This window comes from Giraffa tippelskirchi, chromosome 14 (genome assembly GCF_054371585.1).
Source record: "Giraffa tippelskirchi isolate mGirTip1 chromosome 14, T2T-mGirTip1v1.2.pri, whole genome shotgun sequence".
Lineage (NCBI taxonomy): Eukaryota > Metazoa > Chordata > Mammalia > Artiodactyla > Giraffidae > Giraffa > Giraffa tippelskirchi.
Window position 1 is genome coordinate 54,133,446 of NC_137288.1, and position 10,551 is coordinate 54,143,996.

Consider the following 10,551-nt stretch of genomic DNA (forward strand, 5'->3'; position numbering starts at 1 on the left):
AGCTGCTTGTTTTCCTTGCCTGGCACTGGCAAATAAACACTTTGCTGTGAACACCCACTGTCAGAGTTTGGCTTTCTGCGCCATGAGTGCTGGCCATGGGGCTGGCTGCACTCTGAGCTCATCCACATGGGTTCGTTCACTCCTGAGGAGACATTTCAGAGAGAGCAGTAGCTGCTGGGGCTGCAGAGTAGGGGGGGGCGGTGCTTCAGTGGGGAGGAGGGCAGAAAGGGGCGGGTGTTCCCTGTTCACTGAGAGTTGAGAGCTTCAGATGTCTGTTTTCTCATCCAGTCCTAAAACCTTAGGAGGCAGAGACTCTTACCACCACCATCCCCACATCCAAACCCACACCCCCTCCTTCTGCTCATCCTCTACCTCATCTTTCTCTCTCAACTTATCACCACATGGCACAGTGGACATGTCACTTAGTTCTCTACTCTTTCATCCTCTCTCAGGACTTCCCTGGTGGCTCAGATGGTAAAGCATCTACCTGTAATGCGGGAGACCCGGGTTTGATCCCTGGGTTGGGAAGATCCACTGGAGAAGGAAATGGCAACCCACTCCATTATTCTTTCTTGGAAAATCCCATGGACAGAGGAGACTGGTAGGCTACAGTCCATGGGGTCACAAAGAGTCAGACACAACTGAGTGACTTCACTTTCACTTTCTTTCATCCTCTCTAGAATGCAAACTGGGGTTTTATTTTTTCCTCTTTTTCCCACTCTCTGGTTGCCCATTCCTAGATCACGGCATGTGATGGATGCTTAAGAAGAAACAATTGAATTAATTTGAGAAATCAAACAGAGCAGTCATCCTAACTTGCCCAAGGCAGTGGAGCTGGTCCATCATGGCCCTGGGATTTGAACTTTGGGTGTCCCTACCTGGAACCCATATGCATTCCCTTCACTGTCCTGATCATCAGAAAACATGCATGGATGCTGAGTGGAACTGTTTTTTTTTTTGCAGTCTCTCCACTTCTCATCCCAGTGACTAATGATTCTCCTCAACTATCGTCAACACCTGAAATAGTTCTCCTTCTCTTTGCATCTTCACAGGAAGCAGCTGCCCTGTTTCTCCCCTGAGCCCATCTTAGTTTCTCCTTCTAAAGACGTGATGTTCATCTCCTCAGCTGGGTCCTTGGATGTAGGGGACAGGTTAACAGAAGACCCTGTGGCTGCTCCCCCATCACCGTCCCCACCTTTGCCCTAACCTTTCCCCATCTTGTCAACTGACACAGCAGATTTACATCACAAATGTGTCCGTGCGTCCGTCGCAAAGATGGTGTTATGTGGGCAGAGAGTGAAAAACTGCCTGCAGCCGCGCAGCTCCCTCAGTGAGGCAGGAAGCCTGCCAGCCACTCCAGCTCCTCCGGGGCTGGAATCAAGACCCAGCAGGTCAACCAAGGTCCCAGCCTCTCTGTTCAGACTTGGTGATGGCACATTCCTTACGTGCCTTCCCGTCCCAGTGCCCATGGGGCGCCACTGTATGGGCAGGGTGCCCTTGCCCAACGACCTTGGATGACCCAGCATCTCTTTTCTGGGGGTGTCTCTCTACCCCCCCAATACAACGTGAAAGCGAGCATCACAAGCAGGGGATGGAAAGTGCTCACTCACACCCCCAGACCCAGAAAGTTCCACCCCCAAGAGTCTGTCTTTCTTACTCATAAGAAAGGCTGAGAAAGCTTCCTGCACTTTCCTCTTGGGAGGAATTGCTGGAGTTGGCTGGTGATGAGATCCCTTCTTACGACTTGAAAGGACCAGGCTGCCCACACCCAGCTCCTGAAAGCTGGTGGTCCTCCTGGTTCAGAACGCCCTCCCTGTGAGTGTCTTCCTGCAGGGCTCCCCCCTCCTGCCGCAAACACCAGCCTCCTACCCCTTCCGTCCCCAGTGATGACTCTGCAGGGGCATCTCTGTGATGCTGGCTTTCAACTCCAAGCCCCAAGACTGCATACCTTCAGTGAGTTCTGGTCCTTGGAGACCTTTCAACTGGAAATCTCTAGAACATTCTGTGCCTGATGGAGTTGTAGCTTGGCAGACATCAATTACCCACTTCTCCAACGGGGATGTAGGTTCTTTGAAGTTTAACAGCATTCAGAAGCATCTTGGAAATGGCACCAAGGCGATTATTTCGGTACAAAGAGCTGCTGTGACCTGGGTGTCACCTGGGCAGGCTGGTTTAAGACATTCAGAGAGGAATCTGAGCCAGTCATGTCTGATACTTTTTCTAGGTTTAAGGGAAGGAACAAGAAATGCCAGGTTTTCCATGTACAATCTTAGTGGGTGGTTTGGAAGAGCCGCCAGGGCCCTGGGGGATTGGTGTCACTCCTGACTTAGGAAGTGTGTCCTGAGACATGTGAGAACCTTGCACACACCGTATGAAGAGCAAATTAAAATATCCAAGAAGCTGGAAATCATAGCCTTCCCAGAGGAAAGTGAGCAGGACAGACAGGCAGCATGAAAACCGCAAACCAAGGAAGGGCTGGGACCCATTTGGACGGCGGCGGTGGCCAGTCCCTCTGGGTCACGTGGAGGTGTTTTTGTACCTTTCTCCTTGGCTCCTTGGCCCCCCTGGGTCCCCAACAAGCAGTCTTGGTGCTCAGGGTCTCCGAGCCTGCTTGCGGACTTAGAATGCGTGCCTCGCCTCCACCTCTGTCTTTCAGCCTGTGAGCAAGTCACTCACTGTGGGAGCCTCCCTCCCACGCGGCAGGCCCCGGAGCGCTGCACCTGAGCGGGGGCGGAGGCTGTGCGCCAAGACCGGGTGTGGTGGCATCAGCAGGCCTTGCCCCTGGGCTCTGACTCTGAGCAGGCAGGAGAACACTCCTCAGTGGAACCAAGAGTGGGCAGTCCCTTGCACAGGGGCTGGGGGAGGAGCGGAGGGGAGCCCAGACTGGGGGCAGTCAGCCAGTTGAGTGGAGAGCAGGTAGACTTGGAGGAACCCCTTGAGCCATCAGGGCACATCCAAGGCCAGGATGGAAGTGTAGGATGGACTAGAACAGGGCAGAAATGGTAGAATGGGATCAACAGGGCAGCATGGAGCAGGAGAACGTCCCATGGAGCTAGGGTATGGATGGTCCTGTGATGTATGTTGAAGGACCAGGCGATGACATAACATGCAGCTCCAGCTGGAGGGGGTCTTGGTTAAGGGAAATGGACTGAGTGCTTGTAAAAACTGCCTGGGTTTGCAGTAACCAGCCCTTAAACCCATCTTACACAGCTCCACTTGTTGAGGGCAGAGTAATAGCCCACACTCAGAGCTCTGTGTGCATCTTCAGTCAGCCTTTGGAACAAATTTACTGAAAAGGAACTGCTGATTGCTACATTTTACAGGCAAGGAAACTGAGGGGTAGATGCTAGTTAACTTGCCCTTGATCACATGAGCAGCAACAGGCACAGGTAGGATTCAAAACCAGCTCCGTCTGACATCAGACCTAAGTGATGTCATAGGCTGTCATTTCTCTGTGGCCTTGCATGTCCTGTAAAGGGGTCACCCTCCTCTTGGGGTCAAGAAGAGTCTTTCAGGGCTTAGAGGGTAAGGATATGACTCCTTCTCAAAAATGCTTCAGATGACAAGAAACCTCCCCAAATGGGACCCTCAAAACCACTCCACAGCCTCCCAAACTCATACACATCTGAGGGACCACAAAGCTGCCACGGCCCTTGTCTAAGGAATACACACAACCTACCTAACTCTGCAGTAATTTGCTGTGGAATTTTGCCATCAGCCTGTTTCCTCTCTTTTGAAAGTTGAGACCATTTTCTTCCCATCTCCAACCTGTGGCACTTCTTGCTTGTTTTTGAAGGATATTGTCAGTAACATTACCAGGAGTGATGTCAAAATCCTACCTTCAATTCTTGGGTTTTATGAATCAACTTGTTGAAATTGTGGGGGAAAAGGCTCAAAGGAGGACTTCCTCCCCATTCAGACACTTCAAACGTTTCTAGTAGATTTCAGCAGACTTCCCATCATGTCAATAAATAGGGTAGGCGGGTGATACTTGTTGCATGAACTATTTCTTTTCAGTTAAGTATTTTAACATATACTTAACTACAATTTCCACTCAGGAAACGTGTTGTAGACTAACTATATTTTTGTCACCTTGGTCTTACCAGGACTTAAGTGGTGTTGGCATTTACATGGGGACCATAGTAAAGGAATCCACAATTTTCATCTGTGGACAATTGCTCCATCTGCACTGGTTGGCCCCTTCTCATTGACAGCATCAAACAGGGAGGTTGATATTGGGAGGTTTTGTTAATCCTCAGGAGTCAGGTCTTGTCCACAGTGTGTGGTACAAACGGGACCTCCGGGAACATCTGGTGAGTCAGCGGGGCCCCAGGCCTGGTGCAGACGACCAGGCTTCCTCTGATGAACGGGTGGGCCAAGAAGCTCTTCTCTGTGACACTGTAGAGGTGGTCACATATGTCAGTCTACGTTTGTCAAAAACCCATAGGATGTGCAACACAAAGAGTGAACCCTACCGTAAACTGTGGCTCTTAGTTCAGTAATAATGTGTGAAGATGGCTCATCAGGTGTAACAAACAGACCACACCAACACAAGATGTTAGTCACAGGGGACATGTTGGGGGAAGGGGGCCGAGAGTGTATGGGGGTTCTCTGCACTTTTCCCTCAATTTTCTGTAATCCTAAACAACTAAAAGTGTTTTAAATAAGAACAAAAGCCTCCTCTTAGCCAGTACACAGATCTGCTGCAACAAAATTAAAAACAAAGAGCGGGGGTTAGGGGTAGGGAGAGAGAGGAAGAGAGAAGGAAGGAAAAAGAAGATAAAAAAGGAGGCATTAAATGACAAAGGACCCAATTAGGAAGAACACATACTTAACAAATGGAAGGAGTTCAAATTTAACTTGAGGGAAAGAAGAAATTCCCCGAGTGTTTCACACTATAGGACTTTGAAAATGCAAATTAATAAATGATCATGGGATGTGGCTGCAATCTAGCCAAGACAAACGTAAAGTAATGCCATATCCACCGCAGCAGGAGTGAGGTTAACTGAATGTACCAATATCGTGTCACAGAGTAAACTGGCAGTAGCACAAGTACCCGCAGAATGCCGTGTGTCCCGGTCAGGGATTAACACTTAGGGGACAGCGGTCCCAGAAGTTGGGCAGTGCACTCAGGAGGGGCTGGCTGTGAAACCAACCCCCCTCCTACCACCACCTCCAGAAGGGAGGGTGGGTGTGGGTTCTCCACTGCCCTTACCCTGACTGTCAGAAAGGTGAGCATGTTTGTCCGGGGCCTGGGGCCACTGCTAGCACTTGGGATACATTAGAAAAAGGCACCAGCCCCAGTTAGAATACGTTGAAGAATAAAAAGATGCCCGTCTGGCTGGACCAGTCAGAGAAGGCACCACCTCTGGGCAGAGCCACGGTACGGTGTCCTTCCCTCCCCACCCTGTCTGGGGCCAAGGCTCGGCAGAGAGCAGGCTGGATGTCGGCACCACCCCCCTCCCCACGCAGTGCCGGGTGCAGGGCACAGCCTGCGTCCCCATTCTTGCTTCTTCACCCGGAAGTACTCATCCGCTGGAGTGCCGATCCCGCTTTAATGCAAAAATGCACTGATGCCCTAGGAGTTTTTGTCCAGGAGACCCCAGTCCTCCTAAGGAGGCAAAACCACTCCTTCCTGTTCAGTATGGAAATGTACAATACATGCATAAGTGCTGAGTCACTTCAGTTGTGTCCACCTCTTTGTGACCCTATGGACTGTAGTCCACCAGGCTCCTCTGTCCACAGGATTCTCCAGGCAAGAATACTAAAATGGGTTGCCTTATCCTCTTCCAAGGGGTGTTCTAGACCCAGGGATCGAATGTGCATCTCTTATGTCTCCTGCATTGGCAGGCGGGTTCTTTATCACTAGTGACACATGGGAAGCACCAGTACATGGGCTTCTAAAACTATTAATAAATATAGAGGTAAACTAATCAGATTAAATTTATTAGATTAATTACTTGTGTTAATTTACATGTGTAAACAGAACAATAATATTTGTGGGTTACACCTGAAGTCTTGAAATAAGATGTTAATATTTGCCATTTTAATCAGTTGGATATTCATCTGAAACCAAATAGCTCATAGCTCATCTTTTCTGCACATAAAATCACTGCTCTAACATTGGAAAGCACCCCATAGAACAATAGGCAAAATAGAGTTAGAGAAAACACATATAGAGGATTATGGAATTGTACAGTTGCAAAAATAAATTGAGCATGGAAATAATGACATTACATGATCAACCAGTAGATTAGAAACAGCAAGAAACACAATAGTTAAGGTCAGAAATCAATGACCAATGTAAAAAGGTGTTTTCATATGCTCGCAGTCAAGGTAAAGAAAAAAGGCAAGTCGCTTACAACAAAGACAATGTAACACATAAAAGTTGATGTCCTTAAGAAAAAAGTCAGCCAAAGAAAGACTATCAGTGCTCAAAAATATTAATCATGAAAAGAATTTTCCTTAAATGCAGGGAGAAGGGAAATTCTGGATCACAGGACACATTTTCCAGAAAATTGATACCTAAATTATGATCCTGGTTGTTATTTAATTCTCCAGAAGAAAATCAGGAATTCTTCAGTTGTCTAAGTCAAGAGTCTTCTAGGGAATATCTGGCCAGAATTAGACTTGTCCACAGCAACATTCAAAGCCAAGAAACAGTGGAGCAAAGTTATAAAGGAAGAGAACGTGACCCAAGGATGTTACTCCCAACCAAGATGTGTTCAACTACAAACATCCCCAGCTTGAAAGGACTCGAGAAATACAGCACCCTGGAGTCCTTCCTAAAGAACTACTTGCTGGTGTGACCGAGGCATACATGGAGAAACTGAAGTGTAAGGTTCAGTACCAGAAGATAGTGAAGCAGCTTACAGGACTCTAAGCGGAATCAGGAGTCTTCCTTTTCAGCATTTGAGAATGAAATCCAGCCAACCGATAAATCAAAAGAAATAGGGCATAGAACAGCCTTAGTGAAAGAATGGGGAGAAAGAAATCGTTCCAAAAGAGAGCTATGCTACAATGTGAAATAGAAATGTTCTAGAACTCTGGCTCACATTACAGGCTCAACTCAGGGGTCTTGGCCCCTGAGGAGTGTAGCGATAAGGTTGGAATATGCAGCGTGTCCCAGGTGTGATAGCTTGGGTGCAGTTGCCTCGTATCCTGGGAGACCAAGGAGGTTTCTGTCTCCACTGGGAGTGGCCTTTAAGGGGGAGGGTGTGTGGAGAGGCAAAGTAGGTAATCAAGCCTCAAAGACCCACCCGCCCATCCTCGCCCTGCCCCTGGTCTCCAGCAGCCTTGCCCGGGGGACCTACAGGACACGCCTTTTCTGACAAGCCAGGCAGGAGGGAGCGGGCGGCTGGTCTCCTCTGGATGAGGGAAGGGACTATCCCTGTGCTGGTCACCTTGCACACCACCGTTTCCAACACCCTCACCTGTTCCTGAATTTTAAAGCAGTTACCCCTAGAGACCCTGATGCTGGGAGACACAGAGGGCAGGAGGAGAGGGGGACAACAGAGGATGAGATGGTTGGCTGGCAACACTGACTCAATGGACATGAGTTTGAGCAAACTCTGGAAGGTAGTGAAGGACAGGGAAGCCTGGTGTGCTGCAGTCCAGAGGGTTTGTAAACAGTCAGATGCGACTGAGAGACTGAACAACAACAGCAACCCCTAGAGAAAAGCCAAAAGCCTGATTGGTCTGTTTGCAAAGCAGTCCGTTCACAAGCGGCACTGAGCTCCTGTCCGACTGGCTGATTCACACTGTCTGATCAGCAAGAACGTCCAAGAGGAGATGCTCAGGCCACCAGGAAACACCTCTGGGTCAGCATGGTTCGCAGAGACCATGTTTGGAGGGGCTGATACTCAAAGGGCCAAAAATGAGAAGGGATTCATTTCAAGCAACGGATATTCATTTAAAAATTATAATTAGTCCTTGTAGGGTACACCTGGAAACAGGCAGAGGCCAGGAATGAACCCAGCCTCACTGATGTGGAGCCTAGAGCACAGACCAGAGAAAACAGGCACGCTAGGGCCAGGGCAGGGAAAAGCCGTGAATGAAATAGAGTGGATGGCATTTGCCCTCTGACTCAGGCAAGATACCTCCCTGAAGGAAACTGGGGGCCAAAGGGATGCTTGAAACAGCACCTCATCAAGGCTGGTCCCCACGGCCCTGCAGAGACCACAGCATGCATGCTGCTTCTTGCCAGCCAGGAAGACGTTCAGAGCACCATGTTATTGGTGAGTAAGGAGGTAGAAGAGTTGAGTAGGAATGTGGACTCACAGCCTCTCTGTCAGCTGATCCTCAGGCCTCAGCTGGTTATGTAAGCTGTCACCATCTCGGCTTCCTCATCCGTGAGAGGCTGGTCCACTCGTTCGACCCCTCACGCACACCAGGCATCACCCTGAGCCTTCAGCCCTGCGTATTTCAGGGCCAGCAAGCCCAGCGGATTCCACCTCTTAGCATACGAGCATCTTTTCCATCCATGTGTCACACAGCAACCACCTTGCCTTTCTCCCTGAATTCAGCAAGTTCCCCAGGCAGCTCCCCCTTCTTCTAATCTATCATCCACACACATTCTGGAGTGATTGTCCCAACACACAACCTTACTGTGCTTCTCCTCTGCTGAAGCCCCTTTGATGGCTGCTGATGGCTTCCTGGTCAGAGTCACAGCTTCTTGACCAGATGGGAGCAATGCCCACCTGTCTGGTCACATCCCCAGTGTTTCCCAGGTGAACAACCTTCCAGGTTCCCGTAGGACGGTCCTGTTTCAGTTGTGCATCCTGGGAAACTTCTAGTCCCTGGCAAACCAGGACAGTGGGTCTTGCTACCCGGACTCTTCTCTGCAGCCCTCTGCTCCCCCAAGGCTCCCTCTGGGCCATCACTCATATTCTGTGGGTTGAGAATAGTCTTCTTTCTCCTTCTATAAAATCCAGCCTACATCTCATCCTCCAGGATGGTGGGTGGGCACCATCTCAAAGGGTCGACGCCAACCAGCAGCTCCAGAGACCCTTGTGACCTTGTCAGAAATGCACATCTGTGGGCCCCACCTCAGACCTACTGACCCAGAAACTCTGGGGTGGTGCCGAGTGCTCTGGGCTTTGTCAAGCCCTCCAGGGATCCTATTGTACCTGGAGGGTGAGAATCAGTTCCCCAGAAACCTTTCCTGAGCAGGGACCACTCCCCAGCTGGCTCATCAGCCCCCATCCACGTCCACATCACCATGAGCCTGGCGGTGTTTTTCCTGTTGACACTTGAGTGCAGTTATAGGCTGACAATCCACCACCCTGTCCAGCAAGTTCTCTGAAGACAGCAGTGGCACTTTCTGCTTCTTTCCAGGTAACATTGGTCTATCTTCATAAATCCTTGGCAGTTTTATTAACTCTTTTATTAACAGAACAGACTTATTAAGTTATATTTTGTTCCCCAGGTCAAACCACGTTACAGAGAAGTGTGTGATCCCAGGGGAAAGGGTGTGGGGAAATGACAAAGGAGCAGGTGTCCACATGTTGCCCGGAAGCATCTGTAAGAGTGAGTTTTGCCCTAATTCTCACTAAAAGCCACAGGTCTTGGTTCCCCTCATTTCGTCATAATGATAGACATTCTTTTCCTGATCAAAGGATCATCACTACTTTTCATAATATGTTACCCTTGAGCTCTAAGGCTATGCAATGAAGTTTTAGACATTTAAAAAAAACCCTCTGGGGAACTAAAATTTGATTTTGAATATTTTACAGCCTCTGAGCCCACACTGTCTTTGTACACTTTTGGTCTCAATTAAAACCCCCACCACATGCCTGCTATTAATAATGACAGCAATTTACTTCTGTTGAAATTGAAAGCCTTCAGTTCCCTTTGAAAAATCTAAATGCATTTCACATGGTTTATAGACATGTTTCAAAGCTTTCTTCTCTTTTATAGCTTTTTTCCTTTGTGTTTTTTGAAATAGACTTAATCTTCAAAGTCTATGATCGCCATCAGGTGCCTGAAGACAGAGATCTGAGCACACACAGCTGCACACGCGTGTGAGTGCATTTACGTGGATACCAGTATGTATATGCTGTGGTCAAATCGTTCTGCCTTCCAGGACAAATTGTTACTGTTCATGTAAATGTGATTTAACTGATTTTTTTTCCCTAGCATTTTTCCTTGACATTTTAAAAGTCAGTGAAACTATGGAAAAAAGAAAAAAAGACTTTCAATGAAGAAACATAATTGCTTTCAGGAAGCCATATGTGACATTTCAGATGTCTGTTTTATATGACATTGTCTTGAAACAGTAAGCATTGGGGAAGATTTCTTGAAGTAAATCATTAGAAGGAAACCTAAAACAAATCATTAAGGTTCATCAAATACACGAGAAGAAGAGACAGGCTTTGGACCACATCAAATGCCTGAGTTTTCATAGTCCAGTTTCATATTCTTAACATTGAAAAAACAGATTCTGATTCAAAAAGATTACGCCCCTGCCCGAAAGAAGTGCACATGTTGGCGACTAGCTGGTGTGGGTCAGGGGAGATGTCTGGAAACAATTGGGGTGAGATGTCCCCAACA

General features: G+C 48.3%; 2 long non-coding RNA genes across 3 annotated transcripts; one reads left to right on the plus strand and one right to left on the minus strand.

Moving 5' to 3' along the window:
• Positions 1 to 648: 648 nt before the first annotated feature.
• LOC145534358 (uncharacterized) lies at positions 649 to 6,979 on the minus strand. The gene is made up of 3 exons (XR_014074494.1): positions 6,874 to 6,979; positions 3,680 to 4,398; positions 649 to 2,167 (listed from the first exon to the last, which is right to left on the minus strand). It is a non-coding gene; the product is annotated as an uncharacterized LOC145534358 (long non-coding RNA).
• A 101-nt stretch (positions 6,980 to 7,080) lies between these two features.
• Positions 7,081 to 10,121, plus strand: LOC145534317 (uncharacterized). Of its 2 annotated transcripts, XR_014074459.1 has the most exons (4): positions 7,081 to 8,237; positions 8,934 to 9,336; positions 9,428 to 9,528; positions 9,947 to 10,121. It is a non-coding gene; the product is annotated as an uncharacterized LOC145534317 (long non-coding RNA). The 2 variants fall into 2 exon arrangements; XR_014074460.1 differs by lacking the exon at positions 8,934 to 9,336.
• Positions 10,122 to 10,551: the final 430 nt, after the last annotated feature.